The sequence below is a fragment of the Dermochelys coriacea genome, chromosome 20 (assembly GCF_009764565.3).
Source record: "Dermochelys coriacea isolate rDerCor1 chromosome 20, rDerCor1.pri.v4, whole genome shotgun sequence".
Classification (NCBI taxonomy): domain Eukaryota; kingdom Metazoa; phylum Chordata; order Testudines; family Dermochelyidae; genus Dermochelys; species Dermochelys coriacea.
In genome coordinates, this window is record NC_050087.2 from 13,014,283 (window position 1) to 13,038,044 (window position 23,762).

General features: G+C 45.6%; 1 protein-coding gene across 14 annotated transcripts in view; it reads left to right on the forward strand.

The window, feature by feature from the left end:
* Nucleotides 1-23,762, forward strand: part of HDAC7 (histone deacetylase 7) — a 247,300-nt gene that overhangs the window by 75,352 nt on the left and 148,186 nt on the right. Inside the window, exon 1 of one of the 14 annotated variants that reach the window (XM_043506276.1) lies at nt 22,351-22,426. The exons of the other annotated variants lie outside the window; for them this stretch is intronic. The gene's annotated coding sequence lies outside the window, so the exon portion shown is untranslated. Of the gene's footprint in view, nt 1-22,350; nt 22,427-23,762 lie in introns of those variants that run through there. 14 annotated transcript variants of the gene reach the window in all.

Here is a 23,762-nt window from a genome sequence, read left to right on the forward strand (position 1 = left end):
CAAGCTCACAGGCAAGTGCTTTCAGGCTTTCAGTGCTAGTCTCTGCAGGCTCTATCCCCCAGACAATCACCCGCTGTGCAAACCTGAGGATTCCTTCACTGGGGCTGCAGGGTCTAGTGAGTGTGTTTTACAAGGTCCCCCTCTGTGCTGACATATAAATTATATGAGTCTGTTACAGTCCCAGCTTGTAAACCTGGTTGTTTAGTTCATGTTGTAGCAGCTCATGCTTTTAACTCTGGAGATTCCTGGTTTAATCCAGGCTGTCAGCAGATAGGCACATGTGTTGTAACTGCTACTGCCAAATAAGAGAGAACCTGCAGTTCCCAGCCCAGCCCAGGCTGTGAAGGTACCAGAGACCCAATGTAGCTCTATTATCCTTCTGGGAGGCTAGAGCTTTGTGCCCTCTTGCTGCAGCTACTGATGGCCCCTGCCAGTAGCAGGGCAACTTTCTGACTTTCTCTCAGGCTCTCCAGCCTGCAGCTCCTGCCACTGAGAGGCCTCTGGCCACAGCGAGTACTTCCCTTACCTGTGCTGGAGGCATTATGGACCCCTGTACTGGCGAGATGCTAAAGCGGATGGTATCAGTGATAATCATAATCAGTGTTATATGGAAGACAATCATCCTCGAACTCCGAGAGATTGCCAATGGTATTAATGAGCCAGCAGGTTCACTACATCATGGCTGAGCGATGTCCCAAAATGCGTCTCCCAAAGGGCAAGACCCCCAACAGGGGGCAGCCTCACCCAGGGCAGCAGCATCACTGCAATGGTGGCTGCTGTTTTCTGGAGTCTGCCAGGCTGAGAACAGCAGAGAGCTGGAGAAAGGCATTAAAAGCCCCTTCAGGCTTCCAGGCCTACTTTGGTTCCTCTCCTAAGAGCAGCAATAACTGAAAATGAAGCATCCGGGACTAACTGAGGTGTCCATTTTCCAGGTCTGTCTCAGTGAGTTCTTGGCATAACATAATCCCTTCCGCACCACCAGCCTTCGCTGCTGAGAAGCCACTGGTGATTGTCACTGGGAGCTGAGTGTTAACACGCAGGCCTTGGCACCAGCCCCAGCCTGCTGGGATGGGGTGGGGCCTGACATTAGAGATCTCTTGGTGGAGAGATTTACCAACACGTTAATTTCTGATGTGTTTTCTGTGTCTGTAACGAGAAGGGAAAGAATTCAGCTTTTGTCAGGGTAACCTGGCTCTTCATGGGGATGGTGCTCCTGGGCCCAGACATGCAGGTTGACACCCCACACAGGTGCATCCCACTCAGCACAGGGAGTAGTTTGCTTTGCTGAGCTGAGTGTATATACTATGAAGGTGAGAACCCAGCGAGTGGGTTTTCCCAATACAGAGGGAGCCTCTAGAGCTGAAAAATTGTATCTTGGGAACCACATCTTGTGGGTGTATTTGTGTGTGTGTGTGTGTGTTGAGGTCCTTCTTCATAAAATAGAATATTAGGGTTGGAAGAGACCTCAGGAGGTCATCTAGCCCAATCCCCTGCTCAAAGCAGGACCAACCCCAACTAAATCATCCCAGCCAAGGCTTTGTCAAACCAGATCTTAAAAACCTTTTTTGTGTATGGACCTCTCTGAGCAAGTGTACAGTGCTCTGTGTATTTCTGCTTCTATGTGCATGCATCCACACATACTTGTCCATGTGTGTGGTTAACATGTTGGTCCATGTGGATGCATGTGTGTCACTGTGGGGTGTCTCTGAGTGTATGCATTTGTGTTCTTGTGGAGGGGACATCTGTGTCATTGTACGTTTGTCCATAGTTTCAAACCCCAAAACTAGAGCAGAGTTGGGGCACGACAGCTGTATAGTGAAGTTGTTTTGGAACCCAAAGTTTTGTGTGGATAAAGGGTATGTCTGCTCTTTGTGTGCAGGTGTGATTTAATGAGGGTAGCTATAGCTTTGCTAACTTTTATCTAGCTCACATGGGTAAAAAGTGGTGAAGACGTGGCAGTGTGGGCTTCAGCGCAGGCCAGCCATCTCAGTACAAGTTCACCAGGGACCCTGTGTAGCTACTGGAGCAGCTGGCCTGTGCTGAAGTGCATGCCACCACATCTTCACCACTCTTGATACCAGTGCTAGCTAGATTAAAGTTAATGTGGATATGTCTACCCCCGCTACAATCACACCTTCACTCACAGTGTCGACATACCCAAAGGGAAGCATATGTGCATCTGCCTGTGTACATGCGTGTGTACATGACTATGCCTGTGCATGCCAGAAATTATGTATAGTGCTTTGTGTTCTCACCATGGTAGCCCACAACTTTGTCTACATGTTGTAATCTCAAAAAGAAAAGGAGTACTTGTGGCACTTTAGAGAGTAACAAATTTATTTATTTATTACAGCGTAGCTCACGAAAGCTTATGCTCAAATAAATTTGTTAGTCTCTAAGGTTCCACAAGTACTCCTTTTCTTTTTGCGAATACAGACTAACACGGGTGCTACTCTGAAACATGTTGTAATCTGTACTCTATACGCTGTGTCAGCCATCTCCCCAGTACTCCCTGTCCTTCTGTCCCCATCTATGTCTGTCTGTTCGAGGCTCTGTGTCCCCCTTTACATTCTTTTCAGTTTATTTCTTTTCTATCTATCTGTCTATCTAGAGATATGTTAAAAGACCATTGTTTACAAAGTTAAGCATTCCAAAATTAGGAAATGCCAGAATTAATCAAAGATTTATAGATTTAAGACCACAAGGGACCGGTATAAACTTCTTGTCTGACCTCTTGCACAACCCAGGCCAGAGAATCTCACCCACTAATTTCTGCATTAAGACCATGACATCTGATTGAGCTAGAGCATAGCTTCTAAAAAGACATCCACTTTTGATTTAAAGACACCAAGGGAAGGAGAATCCACCGCTCTCCTAGGTAAATTGTTCCTATGGTCGGTTACCCATATTGTTAAAAACAGGTGTTCTATTTCTAGTCTGAATTTCTCTGGAAGTTGAGGCCAGACATTGAGCCCTCTGCAGTCAGAAATCTTCTCCCCACATAAGTACTTATAGACCATGATCAAATCTATCCTGCTCTTGGATAAACTACATAGATTGAGCTATTTTAATCTCTCTCTGGGAGGCAGGTTTTCTAGACTTTGACTTGTTCTTGTAGCCCTTCTCTGATCCCTTTCCAGTTTGTCAACATACCAGACCTGGATGCAGTATGCCAACTGTCAAGCTGACTGGAGTGGCTCACAGCTGTGAGTGCTAACCTCAAGGCAGACTGTCTAGGAACAGGGCACAAACTCCAAACTGATTGTATGTTCTATAATTAGATTTCACCAACCAGGTAACAAGTGTGAACTCCTAAAACACTGTAACAGCCTTAACATGGTATCACGGTCACCTTGGGCACTCCAATCTATCTTGCCACCCAAGCAAGCTCGTCTTTATGATAGATGGTCCCTTATGCCAAAAATCACAACAATATTCTGTTTACTCTCTGTCCCAAAGGACCAGTCACTTACCCCAGGTCAACTGTACTTCAGATCTCAAACCAAAGACAATGTTTGTAGCCAATCCTATAATAAACTATCCAAAGATTTATTAACTAGGAAAAAGAAGTGAGTTACAGTAGAACCTCAGAGTTATGAACACCAGAGTTATGAACTAACACCTCATTTGGAACTGGAAGTATTCAATCAGGCAGCAGCAATGAAAAAAAAAGCAAATACAGTATAGTACTATGACAAACATAAACTACTAAAAAATAAAGGGAAAGCAGCATTTTTCTTCTGCATAGTAAAGTTTCAAAGCTGTATTAAGTCAATGTTCAGTTGTAAACTTTTAAAAAAACAGCAATAACGTTTTGTTCAGAGTTATGGACATTTCAGAGTTATGAACAACCTCCGTTCCCAAGGTGTTTGTAACTCTGAGGTTCTGCTGTATTTACAAGGTTAAACCAGGTAAACAGACACACACAAATGAAGCCTTAGGTTTCAAAAAGTGATAGAAACTTCTATAGTAAGCAAATTCCATACGTTCTTTAAGGGTAACCTAGGCAAAACAGCTGGGGGGGGGGTCTTTTGGTTATGCTTAGTGATTCTTCATCTTTAGAGTCCAAGCAGCAAAAATAATCTAATTTGTCCTTGTTGTGGATTTTTATACCCTTCTCCCCAGAGCCCAAGCTGATGGGACAAGTTCATGCACAGGTCTCCTCTTCCTGGATGGGGAGAAGAATTAACAAAGTCTTTGTTCTTTGATGTCTCTCCGTGGCTTATTTGGTTTCAAAGGCCTTCTCATTTGGCAGTACCTAACATCTTCTGTAGGAAGCCAGTATTTGTATTAGAGAATGCTTCTCTCCTGTTGTTTTGTTGCACATGTTTACACTGCAAAAACTCAGTATAACTTTATACAATGGGCTACAGAGGTTATAGGTGAGGTCAATACATTCAGCATCCTACAAGCATTTCATCAATCTAAATACTAAACAAACTTATCAATTTAATATCTATTCTAATAATGCTAACACACATGTAAAGCCAGACTAGTTTCCAGCTCTGCATTTGTCAGTGTTCAGTGAGGCCTGAGCCTTGGCATGAGCTGGTACCGTGTTTGCCAGCATCACAGAGGCATGGCCTCACTAGTGCCATATGCAGAAGTAAAACCCATGCTATGCTTGATGTCCCTGTTTACACATCCAAGTATTGTGTTTGCTCTCCTAGGCACATCATTGCACTAGGAGCATATGTTCAGTTCATTATCTAGCATGATACTTTACTGCCGCCATCTTCTGTGGATGCATTATGTTGTAGCTTTTAATTACAGGTTTCAGAGTAGCAGCCATGTTAGTCTGTATTCGCAAAAAGAAAAGGAGTACTTGTGGCACCTTAGAGACTAACAAATTTATTAGAGCATAAGCTTTCGTGAGCTACAGCTCACTTCATCGGACGAAAGCTTATGCTCTAATAAATTTGTTAGTCTCTAAGGTGCCACAAGTACTCCTTTTCTTTTAATTACAGGATCACAACTATTTTGCTCCTGCAAGGATCATCATCAGGATCTGAACCCAGATCAGAGTACAAACCTTGACCACTTGAGACAAAGACATAAGTGACAACAGAAGTAGGCTGTTAGCCTCTGTGTGCCCAACCCACTGGAACGGGGCATGACACACATTTTGCCAGCAGCAGAGTGTTGGATGTCGGGACTCCCGGGTTCTATTCCCTGTTCTGAGATAGGACTATGGTTAAGGACTTGTCTGCACTATAAAGTTGTACTGCTTTACCTATTTCAGTATAACCCCTTGAGAGTGGATGCAGTTATATCAGTATGAAGGTGCTTTATATTGGGATAGCTGTTCCCATACAGGAAGGGGAATAACATACCAGTATAAGGCATATTTGTCTCGGTATAACTGTGTCTGTATAGGGGTTGTACCACTATAACTATTCCGGTAAAAAAGTCAGGCCCCTAACCAACATAATTTTACCACTAAACCTTTTACATGTAGGCCTTAGTGTTGCCAGCAGTGACTATAGACAGGACAAGCAAGTTTTTGGAGGTCTGATCTGCATCGATAGAACTAGGTGTGATTTTTATACCGATTAAGTTGAATTGGAACTGGTGCAACCTCCTTTGTAGACACACATTGTTTTAAGCATGGCTCATATTGGCTTAGCTTGTGCTAGTTTAAGCAAAACTGATACCTTCAATTTTAAATTGATATAAGAGAGTCCATGCACAAAAGTTGCATCAGTTTAACTAAACTGATATGTTAAAACAGAGCAACTTCTGTGTGCAGACAAGCCCCGAAGGGCTGAGGAGGTGCATTTGCCGTATTAAAGTCCCTAGTTCTATTCTCTGTTCTGCCTTAGCTGTAAAATAGGGGATTGATGCTTGCCCATCTCATAGGGTGGTATATGAAGTCCTGTTCAATAAGAAGGGTTGGGATGTGTGCAGATATATCAATAGTAGAAGAGGTGAGACTCAAATTCATGGTTTCTTATATCTCACCTCAGTGCACTATTCCCCCAGGGCATCATGTGGGTCTCTCTCTTGCAGACCTTTTGCCCAACAGAATGTTGAAAAATTAGGACTTTTGCTGCCCCAGAGATCAGCAGGCCAGGACCATCTGCTGAGTGTAGGGACTGCAGGACAATTGTAATGTCAGCACTGGGCTTTCTGCGTCTCCCCTCCCCAGTTCTTTTACGCTTCTCTGCCTTTGTTAATAGGAGACATATCCTATGCAGCCAACCTCTGATGTCCCGAGCTTTATACCTGAAATTTGAACATATTGCTGCCCAATTCCAATTTTTTTAAAAGGAATTATTTACACAAGTTGCTTAAAGCTGAGTGGCATCTTGCTGATCTTCTTAGCGGATTGACAATGTGCCTCAGGTGGCACATGACCAGGATTCATCACTGAATTTGGTCTGCTGGTTGGATCATTAGCTTTCCTAGCTTGAGCCAGTACTGATGGGGAGTGCGACATGAATGAGAGCTGTTTTATTTGCTGCAGAGAATGACAGCTCCTCTGGGATGATCCTACTGCAGCTTGGGCTCAGGACCCAGCTGTAGACATTGGAATGTTGCAGGCCAGGGGAATCAGCCTGTGAGGTGAGGATTTATAGCACTGCAGACGCCAAGCTGCCTGGCAGCTCCCAATGGTAGGAGCACACAATCCCCAGCGGCTGCCAGAGGCTTTTGTTCCTCTCAGGTTTGTTTTTGTTTATGAAAAAAATTGCCGGCAATTATTTCTTTATCTGGACGCAAACCCTGTTGGTATTTTCAAAAGAAATAAACAATTTCCAGTCACTCAGGTGGTGACATTTACAAAATATCCTGTGGTCCTGCATAGAGTCTTTCCAGGAAGTCATTCCATCTGAGTTTCTGTGATTAGAGTAGCAAGCAGCAGGTCTGTGGACGACAACATGCATGTGTGTCATTGAAGGCTTTCAGCGCAGATTCCCCACGTCGGAGCTGCTGTTCTGAGTCTACAGTGTTCATTATTAAATGGCTTTTGATGATAAATACTCAAGAATCCACAGAAATGCCCCATTTAAAATGATGTATGGCCTGATGAGCAAATCATTCTGTTAAGGAGCTCACTCCATAGTCACTGATCTCACAAATCTCCCTGTTGCTTGTGGCTTCAGGCAGTTCAGAGGGTTTGCTAGTGCAATTGGGGCTGTCGATTCAGGATGCAGAACCCAGCTAAGCATTGGAGATTGGGGGTTCTACAACTGCTTCTGCAGTCAGCAGGGGGAGCTCAGCCTAGGCATCTAGAGATGGCCTTTTAAAGAGGCAAGCAGCCAATTTTCAACTTGCAGTCAAGTCAGTTTCAAAAGCTGAGCTCAGCCTCAGAGCAGCTCCATGTCCTTCCCCAGCCCATTGTTGTGGTTTTACAATCACATTTTCCTGTTTTTAAAACAAATGTTTTTTTGTCCCTTGTGGCTGTGTGAAAGGCCCACACAAGCTAGAGGGGAAGCTGTCTCTAGAAGGGAAAGAGTGAGACTGACTCCGCCCAGGGGCTGCCAAGCACGCAGTAAACAAACTGACAAAAATATTTCTTTTCCTCTAATTGGTTTTGGGGTTGTGCAATCTGAGGGCTTGCTTGTAACAATAATAGGTTAAAATATTTCAGACAGAAGTGTGATTTTTTTTTAACTTGATGGTTCCTCTTTAATGTAACTGCAGCTTCAGGGTGAGCAAAAGGAGTTACAGGTATTTTTGTAGGTCCTATTAAAATATGGCTATTTAAAAAAATATTCTGTGCTCTTGAGTGGCATTTAATTTAAAAAAACACAACCACAAGTAATTTGGGCTCTTGGAAAATACTCTGGCTGATCCTAGTGCTGTTAATGTTGCTGACATTTTGGAGCTATGAATCTTGAGAGTAATCTTTAACGCTTGTAGGCTCTTTAACGCTTGTAGACTCTGGTGTTGCAGTTGAATCCACACAGAGGATTATGCCCACACACAATGCAGGATCAGGGCCCTGGGAAGACGAGATAGAAAGTTTTATTATAAGAGAATCCATCTAACTCATCTGTGCGAGATTGGTCCGTATATTCTATTGCCTAGTGTAGTTCCAAGAGTCTCAGTTTGAATTCTGAATGGCTTTTACTTAAGTGTTTAATTTTACCTTAGCACATTTGTGTGTGTGTGTTTTAAAACACAGTTGACTAGAGGTGCTTTCTCAGCTCTGGAGCCATACCCTTAACTCCACCACTAACACATCACAGTTCACCATCTTTTTTTTTTTTTTTGGTTATTATAAATCAAAGAGGCTATTTTGATACATTTTTATGCTTTATAATTGAAAAATAAATTTGGCAAAATTTTGGTCCGCAATGATGCATCTACTGCCCTGATGTTTGCTGTTCAGTAAGAACCAGCCTCTGGCCGCTACTCCACCAAACAGGATCATCTAGCATCTACCTTGCTTCCTATCTCAATAGTTACATGGATCCCAATGGCTGCACTATCTGAGCCTGGTACGTTTATTAAAAGAAAAAGTCACAATGTACCTTGTTCCCATTGGACATGTGTGGACACCAGCCACATAATGATAAGTAGAATGGAAGCCTCTGTTTGTTCCAATGGAGTTTAGCTAATGCTGCGGCTGGATGGCACCATCTGCTGAGCTGACATTAGCTCTCTCAGATTATAGAGAGTTAGACTGGTTAACCTGCTAAGAAAAACTCTGAGTGCTGCAGGAATTGGCCTGAGGATCTCAGGCGGGGATGGGTTCTCTTCTGAGTCAGTGCTGGCCCTGGTGCCCCAAGATGTCTCTAGGGGGCACTGTGCTGCAGGAACTGGTGGGAATCTCTGTAAAGCAGTGGTTCTCAACCGGTGGTGCCCAGACCCACTATGTCCAAGGCAGTGGTTCTCAATTAGGAACACGTGTACCTCTGGGGGTACACAGAGGTCTTCCAAGCGGTACATCAACTCATCTATCTATTTGCCTTGTTTTATGACAGACTACATGAAAAACACTAGCAAAGGCTGGACAAACTAAAAGTTTATACTGATCTATGTACTATACACTGAAATGTAAGTACAATATTTATAGTTCAATTTATTTATTATATAATTATATGGCAAAAATGAGAAATCAAGCAATTTTTCAGTACTAGTGAGCTGTGATAATTTTGTATTTTTATGTCTGATTTTGTATGCAAGTAATTTTTAAGTGAGGTGAAACTTGGGGGTATGCAAGACAAATCAGACTGCTGAAAGCGGTCCAGTAGTCTGGAAAGGTTGAAAGCCACTGGTCTAAGGGTTCTGCAAAAGACTTAGACTGAAAACTGAGTGAACAGAATTCCACTATATATACACATTCGATTTCCAAAGGTTCCACACCTCCATTTGAAAATTTTTAGGGGTCCACAAATGAGAAAAGGTTGAGAACCACTGCTGTAGAGAGTGCTAGCCCTATTGCTCCAATGTGGTGCTAGAGGAGCTGTGCTGAAAGTAGTGGGCTGGGGGCTTAGTGGAGAGCACGCTCTTCTCACAGTCAGTGCAGAGCCCAGTACTCCAGCAATGCTAGGAGAGCTGGTATAATCTGTGGAATGAGATTAAAAACATGAAGGCCTGGTCTGGGCTTCTGTAGCCTCTAGAGCTGCCTGTTCTCATGGTCCCCTAGTGCCCATTAAACCTATGTGCCAGGGTTAGTTGTCTCCGTTATCTGAATGCTGCTGTCACAGAGAGTGCTGCCCTGAATCCCTGCTCTGAGGCAAGAGAGCAACTTTCCCAGCCCAGCTGGCTGAGCATTGCCCAATGCAGGGTGTGATTCGCTGTTCCGGCTTTTCCCATATCACACATCAGCAATAAAATGCATCAAACACTTCTGTGCCCATGTCAGCAACTCACCCTGCCACCCACCTGTCTGGTAGATCAGCCAGTCGCGCTGCGGCCTGGGAAAAGTAATCATGGCTTGGGAATGGATCATAGAAACCTGACCCCAATGGGGACTGCACCATCCAAAACATCCAATCCTATATGCGGAGAGGCATATGAGAGGCAGAAGCAGAGTCGACGGGGGAGGGGGCGGCTGTCGGTCCCACGCCGCGAGGATGCGAAGTAAATGGTTCTAAATCGATCTAAGATACGTCGACTTCAGCGACGCTATTCTCGTAGCTGAAGTTGTGTATCTTAGATCGATCCCTCCCCGCAGTGTAGACCAGGCCTAGGAGGCTGTCTGCACTGCAGCTGGAGGTGGGATTGTAGCTGTAATCTTCCTGGGCCTGGCCTACACTAGGAAATTAGGTTGGTGTATATGTCACTTAGGGGTGTGAAAAATCCACACCTCTGAGCAACACAGTTAAACCAACCTAACTTTCAGTGTTGACAGTGCTAAGTTGATGGAAGAACTCTCCTCTCAACCTAGCCACTGCCTCCCAGGGAGGTGGAGTACCTAGACTGATGGGAGAACCCTTCCCACCGGCGTAGGTACTGTCTTCACTCAAGCGCTACAGCAGGGCCATTGCAGCCTTTTAAGTGCAGACAAGCCCCTGAGGTGTCTAAAATTGGAGTAAAGGAGCAGCATGGACCTTGGCTGGTATGGAGCCAGGGTTCCAAGCAGCTTGCACAGCCCATGCTGATGTCTGTGCTGCGGCAGCTTCATTGCAGTTTTTAGCCACCCTAGCTAGATTAAAGCTACCATGGAAATCTCTACCTGAGCTGAAATCCTATCTGAGTGCAGTGTAGACATCCCCTAAAACCACCTAGACCCAGGCTGGGAAGGAGGGATAAGGCACCCCCCCAGAGTGAGCGAACATTGTCTTCATGTCACCATTTTTCTCAGAATGTGACTTTTTTGTTTGTTTGTGAGGTTTGTGGAAGGGGGTTGCGGACCAGGCAGGAGGGAGGGGTGACAATGAAGGGAGGGAGCAAAGGGGAGAGGGGACAAGGAGGAGCAAGGCAAGAAGGGCAGTGGAGTGGGGTTGCAGTGAAGACTGGAAGGGGGCTGGAGTGAACAGCCAGTCAGCGCAAAAGAGAGCATGATCAGAGTGCATCCGATGAAGTGAGCTGTAGCTCACGAAAGCTTATGCTCTAATAAATTTGTTAGTCTCTAAGGTGCCACAAGTACTCCTTTTCTTTTTGCGAATACAGACTAACACGGCTGCTACTCTGAAACCTGTCATGATCAGAGTGAACACCGAGAAAAGGAGTCAGAGACATCATCAGTGTGCAAGAACCCTGCTACAGCTGCTATATATGTTCTGCCTACTGTAGTGTGCGCTCTTGCTTGCTTGCTCTGTTGCACACTCCTGCAGTATCTAAGCACCATCTATTATAGATGCTGTGTGCCAGGACATTGCCATTGTGCCACTTGCCTGGTGCTCCCAACGTGGTGCTATGCCCCTTACTCAGATCATCCAGGTCTTGTTATGTGGGTCATTGAGTCCCAGACGCTGTGATGGAGCCCAGGTTGTCTGGCTCCCTGGTGCACCAAGTAGAACACGACACTCAGATGTGGCTGGCCTGATGCCAGCTCACTGTTGTGTGCCCCAGGGCACCCAATGCCCATAAGCAGCACTGAAGCTGCCCAGACCTTCTAGGCACAGCGCCATGAAAGAGGCTGGGGATATTTCCCTTCCCAAGGCATTGCCACTGAGTCCAGAGTAGGAAAGGCCTGTGTTGTGGGAAGACTGGCAGAAGCCCCTGTCAAGTGCAGCTCTATAAAGCGGGGCGGGCTGGGAGGCAGACTCAGGTGTCATGAAATGCTCTCCCCTGGGGAACAACTCTCTTCTGACTGAATCTGCCCCTGGGGAACAGGGGAAATACCCCACGCCCTTGCTACACAGTCACCTCCCACTTTGGGCTTTGCCTTTCCTGCCTCTCACACTGGTAAGTGGGTGAGGAGGCTCCTGGGAGCTGAAGCATGAGTGTGAGCCAGAGCGGGCCCTGAGCTGAGCAGGGCCCTGGAATCAGACCCACCTGTGCTCTTGGCAGAGTGGAGGGTTTGGCAGCTGGGGGTGAAGGATGAAGAAGGGTGTGTGGGGACGAGGCTGCCGGTCTCTGTGAATGCTCCAAGCTGAGGGGCATAGGATGTATGGCACTGCCAGGAGGTGGTGCTGAGAGAATGGCCCTGCATTATCTATATATCACGAGCAGCTGAGCTCCCCTCTTTGACACCTCAGGGTCTCTTCATCATCACTGTGCCCTGGGCTCACTCCCCAAGTTCATGCACCTTGCGTCTGCATGTAATTGCTCAGTGTGCTCCTTCAGGCAGCTGTTGTGTTCTGCTTCTGGCTGCTGTGGAATGTGTAAGTTCCACCTCAGAAGCAGCTGCATTTCAGAAGTGGGCAATGGCATCCTGCCAATCAGGGTGCCTGAGTGCACTGTACAGTTAGAGTTGACAACTCTGACTGTAGCTATTCCAGGAGATTCCCCCCCCCCCACATGACATAATGTCCTTTTCTTAAAATATCCTATTAAAATCTCTCAGGTTGCTTTCAATAGTTACTGGGAGATTGATGCCGATTCCGGGAGACTCCAGACCAATCCCGGAGGCTTGGCAATCCTACCTATAGTGCAAAGGGCTAAACCAAAGCCCTCTGCACTGGAACGATAGTGGGCACCCTTAGCCTTATTCACATCTTTCCTGGATGCCTCTGGCTCACTCTGCTGCCTTAGGAAAGCCATAGGAATGGGCTCTGGCTGAGCCCTCTGCTGCCTGAAGGTCCTGCTGTTCAGTCAAGACTTGGGTGGGGAATCCCAGCCCTGTGGACTGGTGTCTTCTCAGTCTGACTACCAAACAAGACCTCAATCCTCTTGCCGTCCCTCAGCTTCAGCTCCAATTTCCCCCGAACTTCTCGGTAGCTGTAGAAATGCTTCAGGGAGCACCCTTGCTGGGTTAGCCGTGGGGAGCTTGGACCAGCTAAGCCAGCTCTGACTTTTCTTTCTTCCTGTGTTTGCATACTGGTGATTGCACAACATGCGGGAGTGAATCAGGTTAATCTCCCCAGATCAAAACAGAACATTTCTTTCACAACTGAGCCATAAGTATTCTCCACTCAGGGCCCAAGCCTGGTCTTTGCAATAAATAGTCTTTGGGGTCTAACAATGACCGTAAATGCAGAGAATCCTTTTCTCTTGGCTTGAGGAACTGGTGCCTTCTGAAATCAGTGCTGGACTCAACTGGCTTGGCTTCCAGAAGCATCTGAATGGCTTGGCACATCTAATGGAGGGTGGATCTGAGTGGGACCTTCCCACCTCCTCCATGAGTCTTTAGATGCCAGATCTTAGCTGTGTGGCTATCAGCAGATCAGGATTACTGGCAGAGAAGGAGGTGCTCAGATACTGCTGTGATGAGCAAAGCATAGATAGATTAGATAGAAATTAAATAGATAGGTGTGTGTAGAGAGAGAATGGGAGGGAGAGGTATGCTGTTGAGGAGCCATTATCCCTGTGCATATGCCAGTGCAATGCTGGCTGCCCAGCTTTGCCCCAAGGCTGCAAGGTGATTCACTTTTCAGGAAATCTGTTTCTGAGCCCCAAATTCATCCCCCACTGACGTAGAGAGAGTGCCATCAGGGTTGAATTTGCCACTTGGGTCTGGACTTATCCTTCCCACTGTGGCCCCTCATTTTGTCTTTAAATGCACAAGTATTGCTCTTGATGGAATGTCTAAGCCATGACTGCTGTGTGGAGAGGGGAATTAAGTCTGATCTTTATTGCCCCGCTGCTTGGATGTGTTTGGGGCTCACCTGACAAGCCCTTGGATATCTGGCAGGAGAGCAGACATGCCACATGTTCTGAGAACTCCAAGATTCTGACCAGAGCTGACTGGAATATTTTGGATTTTCATAATGTCAAAAAAATCACAACAAATTTCAAAATCCTTTACCAAATTGTCACCATTTTCCAACTGGCTCCAATTCTGTCATTGTCTATCAAGCCACCAGGCTGCAAGACTGACACTGGCTTCCTCTGAGATGCACCCTGAGGTTAGAGTGTGTTCTGCTTCTAGGAGAAATATGGGTATGCTTCTTATTGTGCCAACTCCAGAAATGTTCCAAACACTGGGGGACTGGATCCTGTGTCACTTCCACAAGCATGAGGAGTTTGGTGGAGGCACGTTCTTTGGGAGCCAGGGATGATGCTTCAGATTTGGGTGGAGCTTCCCATTCCCAATTCACCACCAAACTGGATCTTTTCATGACATTTTTCAGGGGATGACAGTCCTGAAGGAAGCAGCCTTGCTGAAAAACTCGCGGAATTTACAGCAGCTTTGATTGGCATCTGAGGTGCATTCTGAAATTTAACATAAGACTATGAGGCCTGCAGCTGTCTGAAAAAAGAAAAGGAGGACTTGTGGCACCTTAGAGACTAACAAATTTATTTGAGCATAAGCTTTCATGAGCTACAGCTCACTTCATCGGATGCATTCAGTGGAAAATACAGTGGGGAGATTTATATACACAGAGAACATGAAACAATGGGTTTTATCATACACACTGTAAGGAGAGTGATCACTTAAGATGAGCTATTACCAGCAGGAGGGGGTGGGGAGGAAGAAAACCTTTTGTGGTGATAATCAAGTTGGGTCATTTCCAGCAGTTGACAAGAACATCTGAGGAACAGTGTGTGTGTGTGTGTGGGGGGGGGGGGAATAACATGGGGAAATAGTTTTACTTTGTGTAATGACCCATCCACTCCCAGTCTCCATTCAAGCCTAAGTTAATTGTATCCAGTTTGCAAATTAATTCCAATTCAGCAGTCTCTCGTTGGAGTCTGTTTTTGAAGTTTTTTTTGTTGAAGAATAGCCACTCTCAGGTCTGTAATCGAGTGACCAGAGAGATTGCAGTGTTCTCCAACTGGTTTTTGAATGTTATAATTCTTGATGTCTGATTTGTGTCCATTTATTCTTTTACCTAGAGACTGTCCAGTTTGAGCAATGTAAATGGCAGAGGGGCATTGCTGGCACATGATGGCATATATCACATTGGTAGATGTGCAGGTGAACGAGCCTCTGATAGCGTGGCTGATGTGATTAGGACCTATGATGGTGTCCCCTGAATAGATATGTGGACAGAGTTGGCAACGGGCTTTGTTGCAAGGATAGGTTCCTGGGTTAGTGGTTCTGTTGTGTGCTGTGTGGTTGCTGGTGAGTATTTGCTTCAGGTTAGGGGGCTGTCTGTAAGCAAGGACTGGCCTGTCTCCCAAGATCTGTGAGAGTGATGGGTCGTCCTTCAGGATAGGCTATAGATCCTTGATGTGTTGGAGAGGTTTTAGTTGGGGGCTGAAGGTGACGGCTAGTGGCGTTCTGTTATTTTCTTTGTTGGGTCTGTCCTGTAGTAGGTGATTTCTGGATACTCTTCTGGCTCTGTCAGTCTGTTTCTTCACTTCAGCAGGTGGGTACTGTAGTTGTAAGAACACTTGATAAAGATCTTGTAGGAGTTTGTCTCTGTCTCAGGGGTTGAAGCAAATGCGGTTATATCGTAGAGCTTGGCTGTAGACAATGGATCGTGTGGTGTGATCTGGGTGAAAGCGGGAGGCATGTAGGTAGGAATAGCCGTCAGTAGGTTTCCGGTATAGGGTAGTGTTTATGTGACCATCGCTTATTAGCACTGTAGTATCCAGGAAGTGGATCTCTTGTGTGGACTGGTCCAGGCTGAGGTTGATGGTGGATGGAAATTGTTAAAATCCTGGTGGAATTCCTCAAGGGCTTCTTTTCCATGGGTCTAGATGATGAAGATGTCATCAATGTAGCGCGAGTAGGGGCATTAGGGGATGAGAGCTGAGGAAGCGTTGTTCTAAGTCAGCCATAAAAATGTTGGCATACTGTGGGGCCATGCGGGTACCCATCATAGTGCCGCTGATTTGAAGGTATACATTGTCCCCAAATGTGAAATAGTTATGGGTGAGGACAAAGTCACAAAGTTCAGCCACCAGGTTAGCCGTGACATTATCAGGGATGCTGTTCCTGATGGCTTGTAGTCCATCTTTGTGTGGTATGTTGGTGTAGAGGCTTCTACATCCATAGTGGCTAGGATGGTGTTTTTAGGAAGATCACTGATGGATTGTAGTTTCCTCAGGAAGTCAGTGGTGTCTCGAAGATAGCTGGGAGTGCTGGTAGCATAGGGCCTGAGGAGGGAGTCTACATAGCCAGACAATCCTGCTGTCAGGGTGCCAATGCCTGAGATGATGGGGTGTCCAGGATTTCCAGGTTTATGGATCTTGGGTAGCGGATAGAATACCCCAGGTCCTGGCTCCAGGGGTGTGTCTGTGTGGGTTTGTTCTTGTGCTTTTTCAGGGAGTTTCTTGAGCAAATGCTGTAGTTTCTTTTGGTAACCCTCAGTGGGATCAGAGGGTAATGGCTTGTAGAAAGTGGTGTTGGAGAGCTGCCAAGTAGTCTCTCGTTCATATTCCGACCTATTCATGATAATGACAGCACCTCCTTTGTCAGCCTGCTGGAAATGGCCCACCTTGGTTATCACCACAAAAGTTTTTTTCTCTCTCCCCCCCTCCCCCCCCCCCCCCCAGCTGGTAATAGCTCATCTTAAGTGATCACTCTCCTTACAGTGTGTATGGTAAAACCCATTTTTTCATGTTCTCTGTGTATATAAATCTCCCCACTGTATTTTCCACTGAATGCATCCAATGAAGTGAGCTGTAGCTCACGAAAGCTTATGCTCCAATAAATTTGTTAGTCTCTAAGGTGCCACAAGTACTCCTTTTCTTTTTGCAAATACAGACTAACACAGCTGATACTCTGAAAGCTGTCTGAAAGATGGGGGCAGACAGGTTGGAGGAGGACAGAAGGACAGATTGAGGGAATTTAAGGAGGGTGAAAAAATTAAGGCTTCCCTCCCCCTCAACAACATACACAAAAACATCCCAACAGAGACATGACCCTGCCCTTCTCTCACACACTAGCCTGGTCCCACTATAGCAGTTGCATTTGAGGGCATTACTGTAACTCTCATCAGGCAATGGGACAGGATTCACTTGCAACCACTGTAAGTGAGTAGGAGTTCTAGTCATGTGTCTAGTCTAGATCCCAAATCGGTAAAGGATTTCAGCACATGCTTTATAACTGTAAATTGGCAAAGAAAACTTGTCTTCAAGTTCAGCCAGAACCTCAGACTGAACTGCTAACCTGTGCTGATCTGGATCCCTAACCAGCACCACAGTGAAAAGGTCCCCTCTACCAATGCTCCTTCCATAAGACTTCCTGACAGGGATGTGGAAAAAGGATTTGTGGGTAAAGGAAGTTCTTGGGAGTTTGGAAATGGAGTAAAAAATAGAGTGGATAGAAAGATCTGAATGACCCAGGAGAAGGATGGGGCATATGAGAGGGAGAAGGGAGACTGCATAAGGATTGAATTAACGTCTAATGTCTGCAATTTCAGCCACACAGTGCTGGTAGATGAGTATAGACGATTCATTCTTCCGCAGGTTGCTGAAAGTAGTTGTCTGGTAAATGGGGTTTGCAGATGTATCCATGTGTGCATATGTTTGTGTGGGTACATGTATGTGGGGATGTCTGCACTGCAATCAGGTCAAGTGATTGCAGCACACGTAGACGTATTCCACTAGCTTTGATAGAGCCAGTTCACTAAAAATAGCAATGAAGCTACAGTGTCACAGGCAGCGGCTTGGGCCAGCGGCTGTGGTACATGCTCAGGGTCCTGGAGAGGACTGTACTTGGGCAGTTAGCTCATGTCACTGCCTGGACTGCCAGGGCAACACTGCTATTTTTAGTGTGCTGGCTCAATCGAAGCTAGAGAGGGCATGTCTACATGTGCTGCAATCATACCTCCCATTGCATTCTCGACCTACCGTGTGTGTGTGCATGTGTGTACATGTAGCTTCCCATATTCTGCTCTTACACTGTAAGAAGGACCTCACAGGACAATCATTAGTAAAGTCGAAGCAGACTTGTTGCCAGCCTTGCTGCAAGCAGGAATGGAGGATATTGCAGCAAAGGGTGAAAGGCAGTGTTGGCCAAGCGTGCTCTGGGGCAGTGCTTTGTTCTGTGTCTTAAATGTTTTCTTCTTAGGAAAGGAGAAGTGTGATTGAGTGGCTACAGAAACCCCCTGGCTTGGGTTTCCTGGAAATGCAGCTGTTTGAATGTAAAGAGCAGCCACTCTAAGTAAATGTCAATCAGGATTGTTCACTGTACGCTCACTAGGGAAATCTAGCAGGGAGTTTTAACCACATTGACAGGGGAGATTTTTATTCTTTTGTAGTCCTACCACCATCCTTTATCAATGTATTTATTTATTTTACATTTCAAGGTCTCACGATTTTTCAATCTCATGATCTTTGTGGCTTTGATTCACGATGCTTGAACTCTCCAGGTTGTCAGCACTGACGCTATGCCATAATGCTGGCATTTGACAGTTACTTCTGTAAGAATTTCTGTCTGTGGCATCTTGAATCATGAACCTTCAGCCAACTCAGCTCCCAAGAGGCATTTTAGCCCTTTCTGTTGCTATCATTTCTTCATTTCCCCTTGTTCTGCTCTGGGGTTCCAAGCTGGGGCTGGAACAGCACTTGCCATACCAAGTCTTTTTGTCAATTTCACTCTCCTGGCTAGGTTTGTATCTCTGCCTTCTCTATCTCCATCTGTGCTTGAGCTAGCCATGGGATGCAATGCTATTGAAGTTTCCCAGGTGGCCCCTTGTGACCTGGGTTCTTTGTACAGAAACCCCAAACAGCTGGATTTTCAATGTGCAATACCCACATCGTTGTGGACATATAACCCATTAATAGCATAAAAAAGACGAATCTATCTGAAAAAAGAAAAGGAGTACTTGTGGCACCTTAGAGACTAACAAATTTATTTGAGCATAAGCTTTCGTGAGCTACAGCTCACTTCATTGGATGCATTTGGTGGAAAATACAGTGGGGATATTTATATACACACAGAGAGAACATGAAACAATGGGTTTTATCTATCTGAGGCGCTTCATTACCGTGGATGTGAGCACCTCCCAATCAATTACACTTTTATCCTCAAAACACCACTGTGGGGCAGGGAAGTGTTAATATCCCCATTTTACAGATGGAGAACTGAGAGACTAAAGGGATGTCTACATTACAGCAGCACAGCTATGGCTTTGCAGCTGTAGCATAGATGTTTCCTACATTGACGAAAGAAGTTTTTCCTTTAATGTAGGTAATCCATTTCTGCGAGAGGCAGTACATGGGTTGATGCAGGAATTCTTCTGTTGACCTAACTGCATCTATAGCAGGGATTAGGTTAACCTAACTACTTTGCACAGGGTGTGCAATTTTTCCCAGCCCTGAGCAATGTAGCCAGGTCAACCTATGTTTAGATGGAAGCCAGGTCTCAGTAACTCATTCAAAGTCACACAAGACATTTGTGGAAGAGTAGGAAATTGAACCCACATCTCCTGAGTGCTAGACTAGTACTCTAACTACTGATCTAATACCCTGTCTGACAGCAAACAATGAGAGATGCTTCAAAGGATTATGCTTATGTTACCAATAATGCAATTGACTAGTTTACAGTAGAAATTTATGTAAGCATAGCTACATCTCTGAAAGGTGTGAAACATCCACATGCCTGAGAGATGTAGCTCTACCAACCTAAGCCCCAGTGTAGACAGTGCTAGGTCAATCCAAGAAATCTTCCATTGACTGAGCTACTCCCTCTCAGGGAGGTGGATTACCTACGTCAACAGGAGACCCCCCCTCTCGTTGGCATAGGTAGATTCTACACTGCAGTTGTGCCGCTGTAGTGTTTCAAGGGTAGTCAAACCCTAAGTAATATTATCCCATGTCCTAACTCTAGTTGGTGATCAGGTTATGCCTTGAAGCATGAGCATAGGGTTGCCAACATTATATTTCAGAAATAAGGGACTGTTTTCTTAGAACCCCCACTCCACCCCTCCTCCCAATATTATGATGATTATTAATAATAATGATAATAAATAATTAAGAATAATGTAGGTAGGATTTACCTACATTCATCAGGGGTGTTTCTTGCTGCTTTTTGCAACCCTCCCTATCTTGTTGTACAGAGATGAAAATATAAGGGATGTCCCTTGTAATAAGGAACTGTTGGCAATGCTACATGAGAGCCCTTGAAATCCCATCCTGCCAGTGGTATTCTTATTCATATTCACAGCCAAAATCTTCATTAACACAGAGTTAAGGTTGTCTTGTGCTGCCTTACGCTCTTCCGGAATCAGGACACTAAACTTAAACCTCTGAAAATCAGCAAATAAAGAGTTAATATATCTCCCATATAACAGTAACTCTGTCCCCCAGAGCTGGCAATAGGTCCAGAAGCCAAACAAAACCTGGCTTATCCCTTATGATGTTTTCCATTTTCTGTGCTGTGTTGTGTGTCCAGCACAATGCTATACATCCCGATGTGCAGAAAGAATAGCAAATATGGCAGGCAGCCAGTTTGGCTTAACAGAGAAATCTTCGGTAAGCTTAAACACAAAAAGGAAACTTATAAGAAGTGGAAACTTGGAAATATGACTAGGTAGAAGTATAAAAATATTGCTCGAGCATGCAGGGGTGTAATAGGAAGGCCAAAGCACAATTGGAGTTGCAGCTAGCAAGGAATGTGAATGGTAACAAGAAGGATTTCTACAGGTATGTCAGCAACAAGAAGAAGGTAAGGGAAAGTGTGGGATCCTTACTGAATGCGGGAGGCAACCTAGTGACACATGATGTGGGATAAGCTGAAGTACTCAATGCTTTTTTTGCCTCGTTCCTCAGAGACAAGGTCAGCTCCCAGACTGCTGCATTGGACAGCACAGTATGGGGAGGAGGTGAGCAGCCCTCAGTGGTGAAAGAACAGGTTAAGGACTATTTAGAAAAGCTGGACATGCACAAGTCCATGGGGCCGGATGCAATGCATCTGAGGGTGCTGAGGGAGTTGACTGATGTGATTGCAGAGCCATTGGCCATTATCTTTGAAAACTCATGGCAATTATGGGAGGTCCTGGACGATTGGAAAAAGTCAAATATAGTGCCCATCTTTAAAAAAGGGAAGAAGGATAATCTGGGGAACTACAGACTGGTCAGCCTCACCTCAGTCCCCAGAAAAATCATGGAGCAGATCCTCAAGGAATCCATTTTGAAGCAGTTGGAGGAGAGGAAGGTAATCAGGAACAGTCAATATGGATTCACCAAGGGCAAGTCATAGAAACATAGAATCATAGAATATCAGGGTTGGAAGGGACCTCAGGAGGTCATCTAGTTCAACTCCCTGCTCAAAGCAGGACCAATCCCCAACTAAATCATCCCAGCCAGGGCTTTTTCAAGCCTGAGCTTAAAAACCTCAAAGGAAGAAGATTCCACCACCTCCCTAGGTAACGCATTCCAGTGCTTTACCACCCTCCTCCTGAAAAAGTTTTTCCTAATATCCAACCTAAACCTCCCCCATTGCAACTTGAGACCACTACTCCTCGTTCTGTTATCTACCACCACTGAGAACAGTCTAGATCCATCCTCTTTGGAACCCCCTTTCAGGTAGTTGAAAGCAGCTATAAAATCCCCCCTCATTCTTCTCTTCCGCAGACTAAACAATCCCAGTTCCCTCAGCCTCTTCTCATAAATCATGTGTTCCAGCCCCCTAATCATTTTTGTTACACTCTGCTGGACGCTTTCCAGTTTTTTTACATCCTTCTTGTAGTGTGGGGCCCAAAATTGGACACAGTACTCCAGATGAGGCCTTACCAATGTCGAATAGAAGGGAACAATCACGTCCCTCGATCTGCTGGAGATGCCCCTATTTATACAGCCCAAAATGCCAATAGCCTTCTTGGCAACAAGGGCACACTGTTGACTCATATCCAGCTTCTCGTCTACTGTAACCCCTAGGTCCTTGATAGCATCCTTCAACTATCTGAAGGGGGGTTCCAAAGAGAATGGAGCTTGGCTGTTCTCAGTGGTAGCAGATGACAGAACAAGGAGCAATGGTCTCAATTTGAAGTGTGGGGATCTAGGTTGGATATTAGGAAAAACTATTTCACTAGGAGGGTGGTGAAACACTGGAATGGGTTACCTAGGCAGGTGGTGGAATCTCCATCCTTAGAGGTTTTTAAGGCCCGGCTTTACAAAGCCCTGGCTGGAATGATTTAGTTGGAGTTGGTCCTGCTTTGAGCAGGGAGTTGAAGTAGATGACCTCCTGAGGTCTCTTCCAACCCTAATCTTCTACGATTCTATGATTCTCACTGTGTTAGGTGTAGCTGTATGGAACCAGGGATTCATTCCAGCGAGCTGCCATCTGGGAAGAGGTTCAGCTGTAGTTACAGAATACCTGCTTTGTACTGTGTTAGGCAGGAAGTCCATATTGTAGAGGATCCCACTGGGCCCTTTTTGCTCTGAAATCTAAGAATGTATGAACATGTTGTAAAATGTTTGAATGGCTGTAACTGTCCCTCCAGACCCTGCTATTTCACTAGGGGAACAGATGTCTGCTTCACCCAGTTCTAACACTCTCTTGAATAGTGTTGAGAGTGCTCGTGATTTTATGATGGGTCTTCCAATATTTGTTTTTTTTCTTACAGCCACTTGGAGGCACATGAGAATTTCAACTTTCCTTTTTAAATAGTGTAATATCCCTTGTAGTTGCAGAGGAAACCTTGAACTGTAGCCTGAATGAACCGTAAATGTTCAGAAACCAGGAGGCAAATAAAACCAACCAACATTTATGAGGTTTTAATCTCGTGATTTTGGGGGCCAGACTCCTGATTTGTGAATGGTTGGCATTGGCAACACATTCTTAGTGCCCAGCAGAGCTTTGTAATGTAGAGTTAAGGTTGCCCAGCACTGGCATGTGCCCTTCCAGAACATGGAGGGTGGCTAAATTCAAACCTCTGAAAACCAGGAAATAAAGAGTTCAGGTAATGTGTCCCACAAGAGACCCCCCCACAACCTTCATTCTCCCCCCTTTGAGTGATGCCCCAGCCTGAAGGTTTTGGGCAATGAATTTGCCTTGTTTTTTTGAGGAAGGGGTCACAGTGAGAGGTTTAATATTAAGGGATTCCAATGGGGAGACATGATGGGGCTCTTGGACACACCTCCCTGCCCCACAGCTACTGTCCTCTTCCTGGCTCCTCCGTGCTCCCAGTAGGTCTAGAGGGGCCATGGGGAGATAGGTGGTAGGCAATGGGCTCTGGGGAGTGCATCTACCAGCTGGATGCAGGAAAGGGGAAGGGCAGGGAGACCCAAGCTGGGTCTACACTAGGAGCCCTTTTCCAGTATCTACACTTTTATTCTATGCTGGCAAAGCACTCTTAGAGTGGATGCAGCTTATACTGGCAAAACTGAGCTTTCACCAGTATAACTTATTCCAGGCCTGTCCCACCTCCTCCCAGCAATGTAACTGCATCTACATGGGGGCTTTTGCCAGCACTGCTCTGTTGGGCAGGGATCACATCTCATCACACCCCTGGCTGACAGTGCTGTGCTGGCAGAAGTTTGTAGTGTAGACTTGACCCCAGAGTGCCTATTCCACATCAGGAGCTAGCACAGGGGGAAGGGCTCTGCACACCTGTCTGCAGCATGCAGGTTCATTGGGGTGTGACAAGGTCTGTTCACCTCAGTGGAATATTCTCAGTTAAATGAGAACCACATGGAGAATGCAATCTGAAACAATAGTTCTGAGGCATGAGCTGCCCCATTCGTCTCCGGTTCTTCTCTTACCCGCTCTCCCAGTTTCAGCACTATGGATATTTGGCATGCACTGAGCATGGCCATTCTCCCCAACCCCTCAACCCTGATCTGAGCACTGGGGGTTTGTCTTCATGTATGCAGCTGTGTCACTGTAGTACTTTAAGCTATGTCTACACTACCACTTATGTCGCTCA